The sequence below is a fragment of the Camelus ferus genome, chromosome 8, assembly GCF_009834535.1.
Source record: "Camelus ferus isolate YT-003-E chromosome 8, BCGSAC_Cfer_1.0, whole genome shotgun sequence".
Classification (NCBI taxonomy): domain Eukaryota; kingdom Metazoa; phylum Chordata; class Mammalia; order Artiodactyla; family Camelidae; genus Camelus; species Camelus ferus.
Genome location: NC_045703.1, coordinates 73,858,198 through 73,879,506, shown reverse-complemented (window position 1 = coordinate 73,879,506; position 21,309 = coordinate 73,858,198). Strand labels below are relative to the sequence as shown.

Sequence of the window (21,309 nt, the reverse complement as noted above, 5' to 3'; positions counted from 1 at the left end):
TTTTCTATCATGGCTGCATGGACTGACATCCCCACCAACAATGTGCAGGTTCCCAGTCTCCACATACCCCACAGCACTTGTCAGTTTCCTTTGCTTTTCTTTAGTAACAGCCGTCCTAACTGGAGTGAAGGGGTCTCTCCTTGTGGCTTTGATTTGTGCTTCCCTGTTGGTCAGTCATGTTGAGCACCTTCTCTTAAGCCTGTTGATCTTTTTTTTTTTTCCAGAAACATCTAGTTGTCAATCCTTTGCTCACTTATTCATTAGTGCTTTTTTGCTATTGTGCTGTGTGTGTTCCCTGTATATTTTAGATATTAACCTTTTATCAAATACATGGTTTGCAAATATTTTCTCCCATCCTGTTAAGTTGTCTTTTCATTTTGTTGGTGGTTTCCTGTGCTGTGCAGAAGTTTGACAGAATCTCACTTGTTTATTTTGCTTTTTGTTGCCTGTGATTTGTTGTTGTATCTAATAAAGAATATTAGGGTGATCTGAAGAACTCTTCCTTTATATTTCCTCCTAAGAGTTTTACAGTTTTAGGTCTTACATTTAAGTCTATTTTGAGTTAGTTTTTTGTGTGATGTAAGCTAAGGGTCTTAATTTCATTCTTTTGTTTGTGGATTTCCAGTTTTCACATCACCATATATTGGAGAGGCTCACCTTTCTCCATTGTGTCTTCTTGGCACCTTTACTGAATGTGACTTGACTGTATATGCTTGGGTTTATTTCCAAGCTCTCCATTCGTGGTTACTGGTCTGTATACCCATTTTTATGTCAGTACCATACTGTTTTGATTACTGTGGCTTTGAAATATATTTAAATTCAGGAAGTTTGATGCCTCCACCTTTGATCTATTTGCTCAAGTTTGCCTTGGCTATTTGGGGTCTTTTGTGGTTTCATATGAATTATAGGATTATTTGTTCTATTTCTGTTAAAATGTCATTGGGATTGTGATCGGGATTTCATTGAATTTGTAGATTACCTTGGGTTGTACAGACATTTTAACAATATTAATTCTTCCAATCCATGAAAATGGGATGTATTTCCATTTATTTGTGTCTGCATTGATTTCTTTCATCAATGTTTTATAGTTTTCAGTGTGTAAGTCTTTCATTTCCTTGCTTAATTTGATTCTAAATATTTTATTCTTTTTGAAGCTATTGCTAATAGAATTGTTTCCTTAATTTCCTTTTAGCTAGTTTATTGTTGGTGTATAGAATGCAACTGATTATGTATGCTGATTTTTTATCCTGCAACTATGCTGAATTCATTTATTAGTTATAACAGGTTTTTTGTGTGTGTGTGTGGAGTCTTTTAGTTTTCTACATATAAGATCATGCTATATATAAATGCAGATAAGTTTACTTCTTCCTTTCTGACTTGGATGCCTTTTATTTCTTTTTCTTACCTAATTGCTCTGGCTAGGACTTCCAGGACTATGTCTAAAATGTATGTGGTGAGAGTGGGCATCCTAGCCTTGATCTTAAAGGAAAACCTTTCAGTTTGTCACCATTGAGTTCGATGTTAGCTGTGGGGTTTTTATATGTGTCCTTTATTATGTTAAGGTAAATTCCTTCTATTTTTGATTTGTTGAGAGTTTTTAATTATGAAAGGATATTAAATTTTGTCAAGTGCTTTTTCTCCATCTATTGAGATGCTTATGTGAAATTCATTCTGTTAATGTGGTGGGTCATGTTCATTGATTTGCAGATGTTGAACCATCCTTGCATTCTAGGAATAAATTTCACTTGATCATGGTGTGTGATTGTTTTACTGCGCTATTGAATTTGATTCTGCTAATATTTTGGTGAGGATTTTTGCATCAATGTTCATCATGGATATTGGCCTGTAGTTTACTTGTGGTGTCATTGTCCAACTTTTGCAACAGGGTAATGCTGGTCTTAGGAAATGAATTTGTATGTGTTCCTTCTTCTTTGAGGTATAAAGATAGGTTATTTATTCAAGATCTTCCTTCTTTTAAATGTAAGCATTTACCTTAAAAACTTCCCTATTAGTACTGCTTTTGCTGTATCCCATGTTTTTGTCAGTTGGACATTCACTTTTGTTTATTTCAAGATATTTTGTAATTTCCTTTTTGACTTGTTCTTTGATTCAATGGTTGTTCAGGAGTATGTTGTTTAATTTCCATGTACTTGTGAGTTTTCCCATTTTCCTTTATTTTTATTCCTTGTGGTTGGAAAAGATACTTGAAATGATTTAATCTTATTAAATTTGTTAAGATTGTTTTGCGACCTCTATCCTAGAGAATATTCTATGTGCATTTGAGAAGGATGTGTATTCTTCTGCTGCCAAGAGGAACGTTCTTCTGGGTGTGTCTGTTAGGTCGGTTTGGTTTATAATATTTTTTAATCTGCTGTTTATGTGGGAATAGAACTGATGATGAGTCAGTATAATTTTCTGGCTGCTTCAGCCAAATACTATATGAATGTGAGGCATGCAATTGAAGAATTTCTTTTAGAAAGCTGTGACATTTCTTGTTATGAATAAAATGAGTTGAAATGCTTTATACAGAAAATTGCCCTAGTGGTATGGGACAGTTCAAGTACTGATGCCTTAATTCTATAAATTATATTTTATCTTCTGGGAATAGTTCATAAGATAAAAAGAAAAAGGATAAATGCACTCAATTTATGTAGAAAGTTTAGGTTAAGAGAAAATTGTAGCTAAAGCTAAGAGAATAAATAAACACCAAGGATGTATTTTAAATATTTGTTAATAATTAAAAGGCTGTATTTACTTAAATGTAATCTTCCTCATATACCACTGATAAACAACTTTAATTACAATAGTGTCTTAAAGTTCTGAGTAATATGTATTTAATTAAATAATATTAAATTCAAATTTTAGAAAATTTGGAGATTTATTTACTTTGGCATCCTTGAAGCAGAGTTCTACAGGATAGAAAAAGGAGCAGTGAGTGGTCTGGTGCACACTAGACTCTTTGAGCTTAATGGTCTCCTTTATGATACTAGAATACTTTCTTTTCTGTCTTTGTGTGTTTGCTCTATAGCTCTAGATAGATCATTAAATGAAAGTGTTTAGTAAACCATGATTTGCTATATATTCAAACAAACAAACAAATGAACAAACATAAAAAGCCAGGTTTGGGAATTACTGTAGATCGTCACAAGCCCTTTAAACATAAAACTCAAATGGGTAATGTCATGTGGTCTACTTTTGACTTAATTATTTAGTCTTGTCCAGGACCATTCATATTTTTTTAAAAAGTTAAAAATTATATCAGCCCAGTACACATTTGGAGAATTCAAAATTCCAAAAAGAAAAGGAAGATTTCTTGTGATTGGGAACAGAGCAAACTGCGTTTCTTCCCCTCTTCTTTGGAAATACAGTTGCAGCACGACTTTCTGGAAGCTTGGCTAGTGTATCTGCTCAGTGTCAGAAACTCTCAGGCACGGGGCACGCCCATGTGAGCTGGCCAGGGGCCGTGCAAAGATCCATCACAGGTGCCTGCATTCCATGTCAGGAATCCACGTTGCACCCACGTCCCGCCTTACTCATCAGTTCACCTGGTTCATGCTCATTTGGCTCGATCATCACTGCTCTGCTCTCCATTAGGCCCCCGGGTGGACAGCACAGTATTGTGTCTGCCCTGTTCTGACTTTGTTCTCCTTCAGAACATTGACATCTGGAGCCAAAAGACTCCATGCCTGGTTCTCTGGACAAGCACCGATGGTCCTGTGTCTTGTTTTGTTCTGCGTCCCCTCGGGGCTGCCTGCCCCTGCACAGCTGTTTAACAGGAGAGGTGGTGCGGCTGGGATGGCATTTAGTTCAAGGTATTACCATAAAGTTGTTTGCTGGACTCATCAGAAAACTAGTACTAGCTTATCATCTAATTTTTGGCCATTTCAGATCTGACAGTGAGTGAGGTCTTGGAAACCTTGGGTTATGGCTCAGGGAATCCCATTTTAAATGATTATCTCTCATGAGCACCCCTCCCAACAAACCTTCCCATGACCGGTTCCTTTCCCCCTCTGTGTGTGATGAAGAGTTATTAAGTAATTAGAAACAAAAAAGACTTTGGGTCAGTCCCATAGCAGCCTCATCCACTTGCTAGGGGTTAAGGCCAGTCAATAAATGTGCAGATTACCAGGGCTTTTGTGTATTCCCTTCAGATGCGCCAAGAGATAAAGCATTCCAGGCTGCACACGCTCACCTTTTCTGGGGCTTAGACTGAAGAGTTTCATGGTAAAGCTCTGAAAACTCTTTCCCAAATGAATTCATATGTTTTTGTTGTTATTCTTAAACCAGCATTTTCTACCCACATTTGGCAATCGGACCAGTTATTTTCAAGAAATGTGTTAAGATCATGCAGAATCAGTCTCCATGGAACACATTCTGACAATCACTACCTGAACCTAGTAACTTGCTTCTGATGCGAACCCTGGAATTTGACAATCTAGTCTGTCCCTATTTATCTTAGAAACTGGAGGAACAGAGTGCAGTTTCCAAGGCCCCCACCACCCCCAGCTGTGGCATCAAAACTAGAATAAACTAGGGTTAAAAAATCAGAAAATTGATACACAATAAACTGCCCACATTACAATAAAGATGCTTAGCAAAGTGAGAATAGATTAGAAGTTCTCTAGGAACTCCCTAGAGAATACCTTGGGGAAAAGGCCTACACTGAATCTTGTGCTTAGAGGTGAATCATTGAAAACCCATTTCTTCCTCTGAGATGATGACAAGCCTTGTCTGCTGTCTCAGAACAAAATGTCAGCTCATTGCAAAAGCCAGAGTCCCTTGGACCCAATTAATTTGAGTCAAAATACTAACATTTATTTATTTATTTATTTATTTGAAGTATAGTTGATTTATGATGTTATACTCAGGTGTACAACATAATGGTTCAGTATTTTTGTAGACTGTACTCCATTTAAAGTTGTTATAAAACGATGGCTATATTCCCTGTGGTGCATGACATATCCTTGTTGCTTATTCACTTTATACATAGTAGTTTATATCTCTTAATTCTATCTTCCCATCTTGCCCCTCCTGCTCCCCTCCCCTGATTGGTAACCACTAGTTTGTCCTATGTATCTGTGAATTTCTGTTTTGCTATATTCATTCATTTTATTTTTTAGATTTCACATTTAAGTGATAACACAGAACATTTGTCTTTCTCTGACTGACTTGTTTCACTAAGCATAATACTCTCCAGGTCCATCCATGTTGTTGCAAATGACAACATTTCATTCTTTTTTATGGCTGAGTAGTATTCCATTGTATATATATACCACATCTTTTTTATCCAGTCATCTGTTGATGGACACTTGGGTTGCTTCCATGTCTTGGCTGTTGTAAATAATGCTGCTATGAACACTGAGGTGCATGTATTTTTCTCCAATTAGTGTTTTCATCCTTTGGATATATACCCAGGAGTGGAATTATTGGATCACATGATAGTTCTGTTGTTACTTTTTTGAGGAATCTCCACACCATTTTCCATGGTGGCTGCCCCAATTTACATTTCCACCAGCAGTGCACAAGGGCTCCCTTTTCTCCACATCCTCGCCAACTTTTGTCATTTGTGATCTTTTTTATGGTAGCCATTCTGACAGGTGTGAGGTGGTACCACTTCGTGGTTTTGCCTTTAGCTGACGATTAGTGATGTTGAGCATCTTTTCGTGTGCCTGTTGGACATCTGCATGACTTCTTTAGAAAAATGTCTATTCAGGTATTCTGCCCATTTTTTATTGGGTTGTTTGATTTTTCAATATTGAATTGTATGAGCTGTTTATATTTTGAATATTAACTCCTTATTTGTCATACTATTTTCAAACATTTTCTCCCATTCAGTAGGTTGTCTTTTCATTTTTGTCAGCGGTTTCTTTTGTTATGCAAAATCCTTTATGTTTAATTGGGTTTCATATGTTTATTTTTGCTTTTATTTCATTGGCCTTAGGAGACAGAGTCCCAAAATATTGCTACAATTTATGTCAAAGAATGTTCTGCCTATGTTTTCTTCTAGGAGTTTTATGGTTTCTGGTCTTACATTTAGGTCTTTAATCCATTTTGAGTTTATTTTTGTAGGTGGTATGAGAAGTGTTCTAACCTCGTTCTTTTTCATGTAAAAGTCTGTCCAGTTTTCCCAGCACCACTTATTGAAGAGACTGTCTTTCCCTTTGTGTATTCTTGCCTCCTCCATCATAGATCAATTTCAAGACCCCAGCTTTAGGGGCTGAGTTATCTTCAGTGTTGTGTGCTCACCTTTCCTAGTAAATTGCTCGTGTGTTCACTTACATTGGGGCTTGGACCTAAGTTCCCTTTACCAGGAAGTATTTGGGGTTATAAAAATAAATATGACTTGAACAAAGTGTCTTAAGGCTGGGTGGGCAGGGACAGAGTTTCAAGTCCTTTACTACTTCTTATTTAAGCTTGCTCAAGTTCCCCAGAAAATAAATTCTAATTTTGAAGCATGTCTCTTGCAAAATCACATTTAGTAGAATTTTCCTTCCCAGCTGTCTTGATCTGTCACATTCTACATTGTTTGCTCTCATCTGGCAAAGGAATTGCAACTTATTTGTCAAATCAAACCTTTTGAAGCAGTATGCACTCCTCAAAGTAAAATAATATGAATAAAAACTAAGCCAAAACCTGAATTAATTTTCCATTTCCTTTACTACCTTTCATTTCTGTTTTCATCGTTGCAAACTGTCAAGCCAAATGGGCTAAACAAACATGTGAGTGACCTCTGGAAAAAGAAAAGTGTACTATGAATGGTCAAAAGGTAAATTACACAAAATAAAACTGAGCATGACAAAGCAAAGAATTTCAGGGCAGTGTTAGTAACCCTGCCAAGTTTCAGTTCAGTGGGAAAACAGCCGAAAAGGATGAAAGTTGCATCCCAGCCTCGAGTTTTAGCAGATCATTGGTCAGGATCATTGCATCCACCATTTTATTAGCAGCTCTTAGATGTGTTGTTGAACAATTTGAGATAAAAATGAAAAGTGTCGATATTCACAGAGCTCTGGCTTGTGAGAGGATTTGGTGAAGAGGTGTGCAGCGCCCAGCCCGAAGTGGCAGTGATCACGCCTGGCTTCAGTTCCTCAACGACTCTCAGTCCTTCTATTTTTCTGTAGGGAGAAGCATTAATTTAATTTTTTCTATGTCTTACTTCTACTAAAAGACACTCAACATTTGGGGACCGTAACAGAAGGCAGAGAAATTATCACTCTAATAAAGATGAGGAGCTGTTTTACTTAAAATATTAAAGAAACGCACACGCATTTCATTTGTTACATGGTCAGACGCAAACTTTAAAGCCCCTAAATTCACATCGATCTAAGAGATCACCACGTGCAGAAAAATAAAGGAGCAGCAAACAGGATAGCAGTGTCTTTCATTCTTTCTCATTTGACAATCCAAGGAAGCAAAATATTTTCCACTTTATAAAATCTTCAGAGCCGCCAGGGAGACACGCTGGCCTTCCCAGCGTTGGAACAGAGAGACTGCAGGAAACCACATGGAAAACACACAAGGAGACCAGATTTTTCCAGCGCATAACTCAGCCAGAGCGAGGGTCTCGCTTCCAGCACCAGAAGTCTTAGGAGGTGACTGGTAACCTCACACCTTGCCACGTTTCTGAAACCGGATAAAGGAGGAAGGTAAAGGGGCTGCCTCTGCACACAAAACCCGCGCACAGTAGTGGCTGTGCTTTTTCCTTTCTTTTGTCCCCACTAGAAACGGCACTGCCATGATTTTGTGTTGACTAAAAAAAAGAACACAAAGTAGCTTTTCACTGTAGGCACGATTTGTTACGATAAGAACCTTCCAAAGGAAAAAGCCAGTGCCCCACAATTTCAATCCAATTTTGTTACAAAAATCTAGATCCATCCTTTCATGGAAACATTCATGAATTTGTTAATTCAGCAAATGTATGGATCGTGGACCTGTCCTGACAGAGGCAGCATATCATAACAAATCAGGAGCCAAAGTTCTGGAGTCTGATTTCGTGGGTTCAAGTCCCAGTCCCACCAGTTACCAACTGATGCCCTGGGAAATATCTTCAAGTGTCTGTCCTCATCTGCATGGTAAGGATATTGATGGTGAGCATGCCGTGGATTTGCTGTTGCCTTTGCTATAGGGTAGAAAACACAGGGATGAGCGATTTGTTCACTAACAGCTACTCGTGATGTTAAAATTCCTGGATTTGGGAAAGAATGTACACATCAAAGGACCTTATCCAATGGAGTTGTCACCATTTTAATTTTTCTCTCTGTTCCATGAGATTACTATAATTTCACTGTATTCATATCAACTGTGGTGTCTATTCTGGCTAGATGGAAATGTTACACAGACTTGCTCTCTGCTTGAATTAATGCCACAGGATGTCTGAGGGCGTGTACCCTCCTGCATCTGCCGTCACACCGGAGTCAAACACGCCTTCCCCGTGTTTGGGGTTTCTCTGCTATGTGACTGCATGGGAGCAAATAAAAGCAAGACTCAGCCCTGCACTATGCGGGTGCTTTTAACCGTTGCTCTGCGCTCGTCCCAGAGTAAACACACGCATGGCCTGTGTATGTAACTGCAGCTCTATTTACTCTTTAGAAGGAACATTTAGTTCAAAGAACACTCAGGACAGAAGTGCGAGTGTCTTAAAGTTTGGTCTGTTTAACAAGTTCCAACGAAAACCTTTATATCCAACATCACAACAAACGCAACAGAAGCCAGAACAATTTTGCAAGTTAACTTTTTCAAACAATGGACAGTCTAATACCAGGACATTTTGGTTCTGGTTACTAGCTGGTCCTGGTTAATAGCTAATAGGAGCAATGGTGATGAGTGGGGAGGTCAACCAAGGCTCTGGTCTTCTTCCTGGGAGACTCCAGTTTTATGTCCTGGCAGCAGTACCTGAAAAATGAGAGAAAGTACCTTCCTGTCTCTCCATGGGCTCACTGCCTGTGACCAACCAGAAAGACAGGCGACCCAGTGAAGCCATCCTCGGGGACGGACCCCAGTGGCCCTGCCTCTGGGCAGTCTTCTCCCAGCTGAGGGTGGCTTTAACGGGATGTGGTAGAAGAGAGTTGATGAGATGCCGCTTTCAGTGTTTGATTTTAAAAAGACTGTAACTCCTTCCTGGGGGCCTCCCTTCCTAGCTCTGTCTTTTGCTCTCTCAGCTCACTCTGGGGGAAGCAAGTGTCCACACTGGAAGCAGTCTTACAGAGCCCGTGAGGCTTGGCAAGGAAGCAAAGCCCTCGTTCCAACCATCCACGAGGACCTGGAGCTCACCAGGAACACGGTGCAGGTGGATGCCTTCCTGGTCAGGCTTTCAGATGAGACCACAGCCCGGGCTGGGTGTTTGACCATAACCTCACAAACGACCTTAAACAGGGGGTGTCCAGATAAACTCCGTATAGATTCCTGACACACAGAAACTGTGAGATAACGAGTGTCTGCTGTCTTAAGCCACTAAGCTTTAGGGTAATTTGTTACGCAGCAAGAGGTAATAATTCACACTCTTAACTGCCTTGAAACTGCTTCTGAGGTAGAATTCTCACAACGTCCAGGTGACTTTCTCTTCTCCCTGTCTTTTGTAATGTTCTTAAAACGATGCACTACTACAAATATTAGGAAGTAAGTTGAAATGAACGATAGGGAAGCTAATGGTGACCCACTAGTTCTGGCAGCAAGGTTACCAGGGTGCACGGGGAGAGGACATCTGGGTATGCATCCTGGGTAACGCTGCCTTCAACGTACAAAGTGAGCTAAGACCTAAAAGGGTCGTAATTTATAAAGGCTAGTAGTGGACACCACACCTTCTCTCCTGTTATTTTTGAAAAGTGATTTCACCATTGTATCAACGGACAGAGAGACCAAGAGAAATCCACTTACTCTTGCTTTGATAACTTGAATCGCAAATGGCACCTTGTTTATAAAGGTATAAAGAGGGGGGAAAAACACAGTAGAACGTCGAACCTACGATTTAAAAGTCTAAATAAAACTACAAAATATTTTCACAGCTGAGTGTTTAAAGTGCGGAGGGAAAGCATGGTTCAAGGTGTTCTCCACAACGCAGGGAATTTTTTCAAATTATTAATGAAACAGAAGTAGATATATGAGCTAAACACAAGAAAACATCCTGAGATGTAAATGAAGCTGAACAATAAAAGGAAAGGTTTGGAATAAAACTAATATCGGCCTGATTTATAATTCAAGTGGGAGGCAGGACCAGTGTCATGAAGGATGTTGAAAGCCAGTCGGTAGAGTGGGGGACACACTGGGGTGGCTCCTTTGGGTTGGACGGAAGGCCAGGCACGAGGCGTTCCTGTGGGGCCTTGGGTCCGGAGGCTGCTGGGCGCCGACGGGACGGCGCACGTGGCGTCGGGGACGAGGCCGGGCCGGGCGCGTGCTCCGGGTGGGGACAGAGCTTCTCCAGAATTCACCAAAGACCGTGCAGCAAACGTCTTTTAGCAAAACATTTTTAAAAGAAGACAAGAATGTTTTCAACGTTCCAACAGAAAACAAGCTAATTAAAAACAGATTACAAAAACCAGGCTGGCGTCTCTGCAAGAACACATTCTCGGCAGTCAAGGGACGAAGCGACAAGCTCGTGACAGCACGTCAGGCTGCAGGGCTGCCCACCCCGCGGCCGCCAGGTGCGGGCGGGTGAACAGGGCTCTCCAGCCGTGGTCGCAGAAAGCAAATCGCCAAGACGTCCTCCCGAGTGGAAGCCCCTGGAGAGGTCGTCTTACGTCGTCCGTGATCGCCTGGAAGTGAGGGGCCGGACTTGGCAAACAGCCCCGGGAAGCCGTCTGGCAGGCGCTCCCGAGGCGGCCCCGCGCTGCCAGGGCCAGCAGTTCCGCTCCCATCGCTGAGCAAAGGGCGAGGCTTCACCTGTTCGCCCAGAAACATGAATGAGGACCCCGATTTTGGGCCAGGGTGGGCGACCAACAGTTTTTCCCTCCGACTCTCAGTGACTAAAACTAGACGCATACTTGAATTACTAACATTGGATACCCAAATCCTGCAACGATAAACCAATAAACCTGAAGAATTTGAAAGTGTTGACAAAAACAAAACAAAACAACAACAAAAGCCACAATTTGAGGAATAAGACCGCGTGGGACTCAGATGCCTTTGGGGGAATAGCCTATCAGACTTTCAGGAAATAGCAAATATTCAAACTATGCGAGCACGCCAAGCACCTAGAAAATGTCAACAGATACAACAATCCATTTTATGAAGCGGGTGTTCCCAGTTACCAAACCTGACAATCGCAGTGACCTTTAAGACAAGAATATGAGCTGGGATGCTGCTACCTAAACCCAGCGCGCCGACATTAACACGTGAACACTGATACAGTAAGGTAAAGCTGGTCCTACTCCAGGAGAAACAGCGTTTCTTAGTAAAAGCTTGTATTTATAGAATTTCCCACCTGTGATCATCTTGACAGGAACCAGAAAAGCATTTAACAAAATTCAGAATCATGATTCGTTGTAATTATAGTTTTCCATCGTGACAGGGAGCCTAAGTCTGAATCCAACAACGACCCTGCAGTGAGCACGGGAGCCGGGGGCGGGGACTCGGGGCAGAGGCGGGGTTCTCAGGGGGGTGGGGACTCGGGATAGGGGCAGGGTACTGGGGCGGGGGCGGGGACGCGGGGCAGAGACTCAGGGCGGAGGCGAGGTTCACGGGTGGGTGGGGACTCGGGACGGGGGCGGGGACTCGGGGCAGAGGCGGGGACTCGGGACGGGGGCGGGGGACTCGGGGCGGGGGCGGGCTTATTTGGAGAAAGCAACGCGAGGCCCAGGAAGGTGAGCGGGTGGCGCACACACCCAGGAAATAAGAGAAAAAAGCTGTCGACACTGAAGAGTTGTGTAACCATAAAATGTAATAAAAATGATTCCCAACAACAATTAGAAATTAAAAGGATAACCGTGCTGAGAAAGGTAGAGCTCCTTTATGAAGAAAATATAAACATTTTCATCAAGAAGGACTGAATAAATGGAGAAGAGGTAAAATATTGTAAAGATTTACGTTTTTAAAGGAAACTGTAACATCGTTACACAAATAAAATCCGTAGTGAATGTTCAGGAGGCGGTGACGAAACTAACCCACGGCACATCAGGAAGAATGCAACGCTGGGCTCCTGGAGAGCGACCCGGAGTGCGCGGGCGCACGGGCTGAGTCACACAGCGACACAAAAAGGGCGTAAAACCGCGCGGTCCGCCAGGCACGAGGCTGAGGCTTGGAAGAAACGTCCGGGAAGGTCCTCGGGAATACGTGGGCATTTGGTGCAGAATTACGGTGACACTTCAGAGCAGGGAATGAACAAACAGTGTTGCAGGAAATGGTGAATAGTTGGTACTAAAGTCAAATTAAAATTCTGCCGTAAGCCTTCCATCCAGAGACAATTCCATGGGGGTTAGAAATGCAAACGTCAGGGAATAAAACACCAGGTAGGGAAGAGAAGGCGGGTTAACGTTCACGTGGTCTTGGGTGGGGAAGAGGGTCTGTGTCCGGAGGGAAAGATTTGGGCTTGAACACGTACAAATCCCAAGTTTTTCTGTGAAAAAGAGTGAAACGCCGGGGACAGCCTGGTGAACGTGGTTACCGGGAAAACTTTCCCAGAAGGAAGAAAACAATTAAGCAGGCGCAGGACGAGGTGGTCGCTAGCGAGGGCTCGTGGGACCGGACAGGGAGCACACGGTCAGCGCGTGGCGGGGTGTCCCCCCGCCGCACCACGAGGGCTGAGTAGAGCGAGGGCTCCGACGGCTCGTGGGGTGTGAACTGGCTCGTGTCTCCGGGGAACCGGTTCTCAAGCTGCACCACCACCTTGTAGCAGGCACCTGGCCGCATTCGCAGACAGGAGGGCCCAGGGCTGGCAGAGCATCCCTGACGTGGACCCGGGAACCGAGCGCCCCCGCCCCTGGGCTGACGCACGTATGGAGATGCCCGCTGGCTACTCGCTCCTCTGACGTCCGGGGGGAGCCGCCCGAGGCGGGGCTGGGGTCCTCTGCGGAGTGAGCTTGTCCGTGTGTCACTGGCACAGAGCCTCGCTCGTGGGAGTGGAAAACACCAGGAGGGACAACGGCCTCGTGCTCTTCTCGGACTCTGGAGTCGGGAAATCAAGTCTGCGCTGGGCGTCAAGGCCGAGAGGTGAGGCTCCAGGGAGGGGCTCCTGAGCGCTGGGGGCACTTCTCCCAGCCGCCGCGTGCCAGTCCTGTGTTTAATCTTCCCCCTAAATGGCCGGGAGCCGCTGTGTGCCTGGGAGGTGGGGGTTCGCTCCCCAGGGGCTTAAAGTCGCTGGGTTGGTACCGGGTTCAAGGGTGTTTAAACCCGACGTGCTGAGCACTCAGCTCAGCCAGGCTGGGGACCCCTCCCACAGGGAGCCTGGGCTGGAGTCGGTTACAGGAGCCATTTGCAGAGATGGGGAAGGCAGAGCCGGGCAGGCCCCCCTCCTCCACTTCCCTGTCCTTCCCTCTCTCTGACCAGCTCTCCCTGGAACTGGCCAGGCTCTGGGGCAGGGCAGCCCCACCTGCAGGCTCACCTTGACCTTGAGGTGGGGGCAGCGTCCAAGTCCAGGCCCCGCCTACCCCCCTGCCTCACGGCCTTCTCCTTCAGGCCTCTGTGCCCAGGCCCAGGCCTTGGTCAGCCCCAGGGTGGACAGTGCAGGCCTCCCCTGCAAGCCCCAGCCACCTCCTCAGCCACCTGCAGGGGTGCCATCTGCCTGCAGGTGACAGTGCCTGGCTCTTGGGGGACTGCCGACATCCTTCCCCATTCCCTGGCCTTCTGCTTCCCGCTGTCCATCCCTAGTGACCTCTCCCATGGAGGCCACTGGCCCCAGTGTGTTCACGCTGCCTGGTCCTCTGCTCGAGCTGCTGGGACAGCTCACACCACGTGTCCATCACTTAGGCCACCCCCAAGGGCAGCACCTGTGGACACTCTCTGCAGGGCTGTGACAAACCTCTCGGCCGTTCCTGGGGTTCCTGTGGGATTTGGAGACGGTCTGGGGCTTCTCCAGGTGTTGAGATGTGGGATGCAGGCCGTGAGACGTGGGCAGGGCTCTGAGCCCTGCCGTCCAGGGTAGGAACCATGGCGCAGCTGTGAGGGTTACGGGCCCCACGCTGGCCCTTGTGTCCTGTCTTGGCGGTGACTCGCTTAGGAAAGTCCTTCCCACTGAAATTCTATAGAAACATTAGGCTATTTTTCTAGTACTTTCATGGCTTGAATTTTTGCATGTTTTTAAAATTTACTCAACAACAATTGTTAAGTACTGTGCTGGTATTGCTGCTGGAAGGAATCCCCGCCCACGCAGTGCCTTAAAAATGCCAGCTAATCTTGCTGTCGGGGGGCAGGCCTGGGTGAGCCTGACTGCAGGAGGTGGCCGTCTGCAGGCCGCACGCAGCCGGGAGACTCAGGGAAGACGTTCCTCCTCGTCTGGTGTTGGCAGAACCCAGCTCTCTGCTGTTGTGGGACGGGGTCGTTACGTCATCTTTGCTCCTGGAATTGGCTGCGCTCCTGGGCTGGGGCCCTCTGTCCACATCCGGAGCCACCCCTCTCCCTCATCCCTCCCTCCTCACTCTTCCCCCACTTTTGGGAAGTTGTGTGATTATCTTGTTCCACCTGCTTAATGATGGACGCAGCCCCCACAGGTCAGCTGACCAGCAGCCTTAATTCCAGCTGCAACTTTAATTCCCTCTTTCCAGGTGATCCACGTGTCCTTAGGCTCCAGAGTCAGGATGCGAGCATCCTTGGGGCTGTTACCCTGCCTACCACTGTCCCTGCACTCGACACCCATCCTGTTCTGGGTGGGGTCATGGGAGCCATAGACCAATCCACAGCACCACCCTCTGGGGTCCAGGGTCCAGCGAACACCTGGTGCAGAGCTGCCAAGGCCCAAGGAGGAGGTAGATGCCTTGCTGCCCCTGGCACCATGGGTGGGGTGGTCAGTGTCACAGAAGTGACACTGTCCCAGTTTCTGGGCTGGGCCTCTGCTGTCGGGCGCCACCCATGGCCACGAGAGGAGACCCCAGCAGCCGGGCGGGAGAGGCCACGTGGGGGCGCCGGGTTAAGGCCACAGCCCTGCCACCTCCCTGGCCCCAGCCAACCATGCGTCTTTCCTCCCATCTGGGTGAATTCCTCGGGCCGCGGCCACTTCTCCCGGCGCCTCCGGAGCCTGGGGCACAGACCACTGGCCGCTCGGGTGCTCGCTAGTTTTCGGGGCAGGAATGTTTCCTAGGCTCTGGGGTCTCAGATGCCCCCCAGCCGGTGCTCCCCGGGGAAGGGCCAGGCCGCTCAGCCCGGCCTCCTCGTGGTCTCGACCTACGAATCCCGAGTCAAAATGAGACGGCTGTGTAGCCGGTGAAGCCCCGGCGCTGCCCGCGCAACGCGGGGCCGCCTGCGGGCCGGAGCCAGAACTCCGGCAGGGCCAGCGTCCCCGCGCGGCTCGGGCTGCGCGCCCTGGCCCCGCTGCCCTCCCAGGTTGCGCACAGCCCTCGCGTGTTCGTGGGGCTGCGGTGGGACACACACACGCGCGTTCACTTACCGTTTGGCCTCCGAACGTCCTGCCGGGTCAGTCTCGTCTGGGAAACTGCCTCCCCCCGCACCTCCCCACCCGCCTCCCCCCACCCCCGCTTCCCCTCGCACCCCTTTTCCCCGTGCATCACCCCCCCGCACCTGTCCCCTGCCCCCCGCCTCCCTCCTCCCCCGCTTCCCCTCCGCACCCCCCTTCCCCGTGCATCACCGTCCCCTGCAGCCCCCTCCCCTGGCATCCCCCCACCCCACCCCGGCACCCGCCTCTCCCGCGGTCACAACACTGCCCTCACTGAGCTGACACGCTCCTTTGACGCCTTCTGTCAGAGGCTTCTGCAGCCGGTTTGCGACGCTGTTAGTTTCAGGTGTGTTGTAAACTGATTCAGCCACACACATCTGTGCAGATACTCGTTTTCATTTTCTTTTCCATTACAGGCCATTACAAGATCCTGATGGAGTTCCCTGTGCCCTGCAGTGGGCCCTTGCTGTTTATCTGTTTTACACATAGTGGTGTGTATCTGCTAATACCAGGCTCCCAACATCCCTCCCCCTACCTTCCCCTCTGGTAACCGTAAGTGTGTTTTCTGTCTGTGAGGCTGTTTCTGTTTTGTAAATAAGTTCATTTGTTCCCTTTTTTTAGATTCCACAAAAAAGTGGTATCATACGATATTTGTCTCTGTCTGACTTACTTCATTTAGTATGATCATCTTCAGGTCCATCCATGTTGTTGCAAATAGTGTTATTTAATTCTTTTTTTATGGCTGAGTTGTATTCCATTGTACAAATATACCATATTTTCTTTATCCAGTCATCTGTCGATAGACACTTAGGTTCCTTCCATGTCTTGGCTGTTGTAAACAGTTAGGCAGAATTATTTCCTATCTGTCTTGATAGCTCCAGGCAGAGCACAAAGGTTTGCATATGGTAGACGTCCAAGTATTTGTTGAGCTGAACCAAATGCACGTTGTCTAGGCCGGCAGACCCCAGGCTTCTGCATGTTTTAAGAGGGTAAGAATGGAAAAGCTGGGGAAATGGAACACATTGCCAATTTTTGATTCTTCAAAGTAAGATTAATAAAAAGAACCCTGCAAAAGGCTGTACAAGTGGGCTGTTGACATCGTATGGTACCAGCGCCGCTTTTAGCACTAACGTCCAGGGAAGCACCGACCTGAGAACAAAGGCTGTTCATGCCAAGCGCCTTTGATCACAGAGGCCCCTCTGCTGTCTGCAACTAGCGTTTCGCACCAACGTCTGAGCAGCGTCTCAGTGCAGGAGGCAAGGGGCTTGGTGTCTCTGGACTGAGGGTCCTAGGAGGGAAATGGGCCCAGGCTAGGTGCTCTGGAAGGCCGTGCAGGGGAACGTGGGGCAGACGTGGGGCTGGGACAGAAAACAGCTGCCAGGGAGGTGGGGCCTCAGGTTGCGGGAGCCAGGTGAGCGGGAGACGCAGGGCAGCATCGCCGGCGGGTGGACCCCCTCTCCTCCCGGCCTCGCTCCAGCCCGGCCCACACAGAAAGGGCAGTCTAGGCTCAAGGCCCCTGTGTTTCCATCTCAGGGACCGTGTCCCTCTCTCTGGCTGGCGTCCTCCGTCTGTCCAGGTGTCCTGTCTGTTGGATGGACGGTCCTGCACCAGCACATGCGGCCCAGTCCTTCGAGGCCCCGGCCATGGGCAGCGTCCAGGTGCGAGGGCTTCTGGTGCTCAGCTGGAAGCCACCCTTGAGCCGGCGCTGTCTGACCTGGAAGGACGCTCCTGAGACCTCCAGCAAAGCAATGAAACCAAACATGCAGAAAGGCACCTCCCGAGGGCCTCAGGGCGCAGCTCACGCTGCTGTGTCCTCTAGGAAAGAATTTCTCAGGGTTATTTCACGAAATCCCTGCTCCCAACTTTGGAAGGATCAGGGTTGCCTCATAACAGGAGGGAAACCCGGCCTCAGAGGCGCTGGTGGAGTATTAGAGGTCCAAGCCAGGGGGTGAGCGAGACACTGCTCTGCGCAGGGCCAGGCCTGAGCTTTCACACGTCAGGTCCCTCCTGTCACGGCCAGTTCCACTTGGGGGTCAACACACGCTTAGTATGACCTCTTCCAGCTTCCCTCGGCTGTTTGTCCGTAGGTCATTGCAGGGCAGGAATTCACGTTGGGACTTAGAGTGGCACTCTGAAATGTTGGCGTCATTCTTACCTTTATCGATGATGTTTATGAGGCTTTGGTATAAAAGGCAAAAGTTGAATCAGAATCATGACTTCCCATTCAGTATTCGGGGTCCCTAATAAAAGGAAAAAGGGAAACTTCCCATCCCCTCTGGCCCCAAACTGTGACCTTGCAAATCAGTATTAGAGGAAAAACAGGACTTCGGCAATGTTTTGAAAAGGTAGATCCTATAATCAAGTAACACGTTTTTCATGACTGAAGGAGAAAGAATAAATTCAAGCAAACTCTGGGGACTAAGTCATGATGTGAACAGGGCAGGATGGAAAGGCAGTGTCCTGTGCTGGCATCTCCTGGTTCCCTGGAACTACATCACTGACAACCCAAGAGGAAAAGAAAGAGAAAAAGATGGACTGGCAGAGGGCTCATGCTGGACGCGACTTATAAACCCCAGCCTTTGCTGTTGGTTTAGCTCAGCCACAGAGCTTGTGTGAGAGGCAGAAAGGTTTGGAAAAGCACTGGAGTGGGTGTCTGGGAGCCAGTGACCCAGACTCTGGGACTACGACTCAGTTTTCCTGGCGTCCAGCCGTCCACCTCCTAGTCACTGAGCCCGTGAGCCTGCCCCTTGTGTTCCAGAACCCCGGGGCCACCTACAGTGATGCAAACGTGGCCTGCGGCCCGACAGGAGCCTGGGTCCAACCTGTCTCCAGGTCACCCACCCCCACAGGCACCGTCGTCCTCCCAGTAGTTGGACCTCAAGTCCAACCAGCATAGCCTGATCCTGAGTGAAAATGGAAAATAGTTTTATGAGTAGATAACACATCTTGCAACGGCCAAAACATTTTGGATGAAGATTTACATACAGGACTATTTTTAGATGAATTGTTTCTCCTACTTATCATACTGACTAACTGGGGGAAAGAAAAATATTTTCAAACAGGGAAAATGTTTTAAAAAGAGCAACTCTAAAGTTTCCCCTCAGGAGTAAAAGACCATCAGTTCCTCACTCTGTGTGAAGGCCCTTGCAGAAGCCTTCTTCGTCTTGAGCTCAGTGGTTCTGGGAACTTCCCACCGTGAGTACAAGATGGTCCTCTGCCTGATGGAACCCAGCCTAACTCCCTCCTCTGGGCCACAGCCGGTCTGACGAGCACCGACATCTGACCTGAGTCGGCCCATCCATCCAACCGTGTGTCCTAGAGCTGGGGACTGAGCCTTGGGGCTGATGGAGAACCCTGAGCTGTGGTGGCTGGCGTCCCCCACGTGGATGGGAGAAGTGAGCGACACAGCCTGCCTGCGCGGGGAACAGAGTGGTGTGTCCAGGGAACAGAGGTCCGTGCAGGGAACAGAGTGTCTGTGCAGAGGTCCCAGTTCCTCTCCTCCGCTGATGTCAGGCATCACCTTCTACCCTCACAATAAATGCCCTGATTTTTTCATACCAGCACAAGTGGATAACTACTGCTCACAACCAACACCCCTACCTGACACGCCTGTCACACTTTTTGGTAAATAATGGATGTTAGAAATTCACAGACAAGTCCCATGGACAGGGTTTGGGTCCACGGGTGACAACGTCTGGACTTCCCTCCAGCTTCCTGATCGCCCTGTGGGTGGGAGGAGGGGACACGTGGGGGTGGGTCTCCGAGCCTCCTGTGGGACACCAGGAGGGCTCAGGCTTCAGTCGCATTTGGGGAGGTGGGGGTGGCCGTCGGGTTGCCCCTCCCTCTTTCTGTCTCTCAAAAATTAAGAAATGAAACCTAAGACTGCCTCTCTCCTTGCATTCAGAAGCTCCAAGACAAGTGAAGAAGACCCTGAGGCTTCGCAGGAGGCGCCGTGCGGGGTGCGGCCCTTGCGTCCCAGGATGCGGCCCCACCCCGGAGACTCTCCTCGTTCTCCACTGCCAGGGGGTCAGTTGAGTCCTGGCTGAAACCGTCCACGGGGAGGCTTCTGGGCCAGACGAGGTCCTGGGGAGTCTCTGCGTCGGCCTCTGCCCTTTGGACGAGGAAGCCGAGGCTTTGAAAGGAGAAGTTAATTCCTTCAGTTACAGGACTAATTGAAAGCAGACCCTGGGACTGCGACGCAGCCTCCCTGACTCCCAGCCCAGCTCTTCACGGTCATGACTATTTTAAATTACTTTTTAATCATACGTCTTAGCCTTCCCTGGAACGCCTCTTTCCAGCTCACCCTGAGTCATTCCTGTGGCTTGTGCGCTTAACCCAACTGTCTGTGTGTTTAGCAGCTCGGAAGCCACAGCCCTTCCTGGCAGCATAAATCCGCGTTTCAGAAGTTTCTCTCCAACTCAGCCATAGGCAGTTTCTCTCTCCCAGACTCTGGGAAATCATTTTGAATTTCCTGTTCCTTTTGTCTTTTCTTTTCTCCTCTCTGACCCAAAGGAAGAGCATACGAGCTATTCCATCTCATCACGACCAGAAGCCTTTCCACATCAGCAACGTGGATCTTCAGCTTTGGCTGCTCAGAAGGAATTCTCTGAACCTTTACTTTTCATGTGTGTGTCTATGTGTGCATTTAGGTGTGTGTGTTTATGTGTGTGTGTGTTTATCTTTTGTCTGTTTGGCAAAGCTCGCACTCGCTACAACGTTGACAAAGCACTGAGTGTGGGCTCGGGGGGTGGTTTGCCCAAATTTGCTGCCGCCAGTGCTTTTGATGTCCAAACTACTGGGAGAACTTCCACGAACCGCTTAGCCACGGCGGGAGGCTAACGCGGGAACAGGGGTCCGGAGCCGCTCACCCAGCCGCTCAGGTGCTTCGGAGGGCGCGGCCTCTCACCGTGGCTGCTGTCAGACACCCAGAGCGGCCGGAAGACGGGCGTGCGACTCGGGAGTTGGTGCCGCCTTCTGGGGCGACCAGGGGCTCCTCCTGCCAACTTCCCTTGCCTCCCTCCGTCTGCCAGGACACACAGGATCAGGAAGCCCGTGTGTGTGTGTATGTGTGTGTAAGAGTGTGTGAGCGTGTGTGTGCGTGCGAGCGTGTCCGATGCTCAGGTGTGATAACTGCCTTACAGGCCAGCGGGGGAGGGGGGTACCCCATCTCACGACTGACCCGAGGAGACCTAAGAGCTTAATTTGTAGCAACAACAGTGCCACCCTCTGCCACAGGACAGGGCGGCTCCTCCAAACCCGGCGCTCTGGAAAGGCGACTTCTGCTTGCAGCGAGTTGGAATACTACCTCTACTGGGCACCAGGATCATCTGCAGACAGGCCAGGAGTCGTATGTGAAAATTTGAATTGGGAAGGCACTAGCAGTTTTTAGATTAGAGATGCTTGTTTGAAAATGCACATCATATCACATCTCATTATCTGGTGACAGTGCCCCAAACTTAAGATAAATGAATTTTGTAAAAAAAAAAAAAAAAAACCCACAGTGCTGTGTTGCACAACAGCACAGTTCCGAGGGCAGAGAGAAGCTGGGTTCTTGGTAACTGACTTAGCAGACACAAGAGGCTCCCAGGGCAGCAGCTAGAGAAGCTGAGACCAACCTGCGTTACGGGGCAGAGTCCTCAAAGCTGTCAGACAGGGCAGCTTCTGTCACCTCTGGAATCGGGGACCGAGAGTGGAGCTAAACGACAAACAAGGTGGCGAAGACTGAAAAGAGATCCGAGCGTCGCCCTGGACCTGCCTCTCCATCCCAGGTCCTCTCA

The 21,309-nt window shown here is 48.0% G+C and overlaps 1 protein-coding gene across 1 annotated transcript in view; it reads left to right on the top strand.

Moving 5' to 3' along the window:
- Positions 1 to 21,309, top strand: part of WDR27 (WD repeat domain 27) — a 184,579-nt gene that overhangs the window by 125,149 nt on the left and 38,121 nt on the right.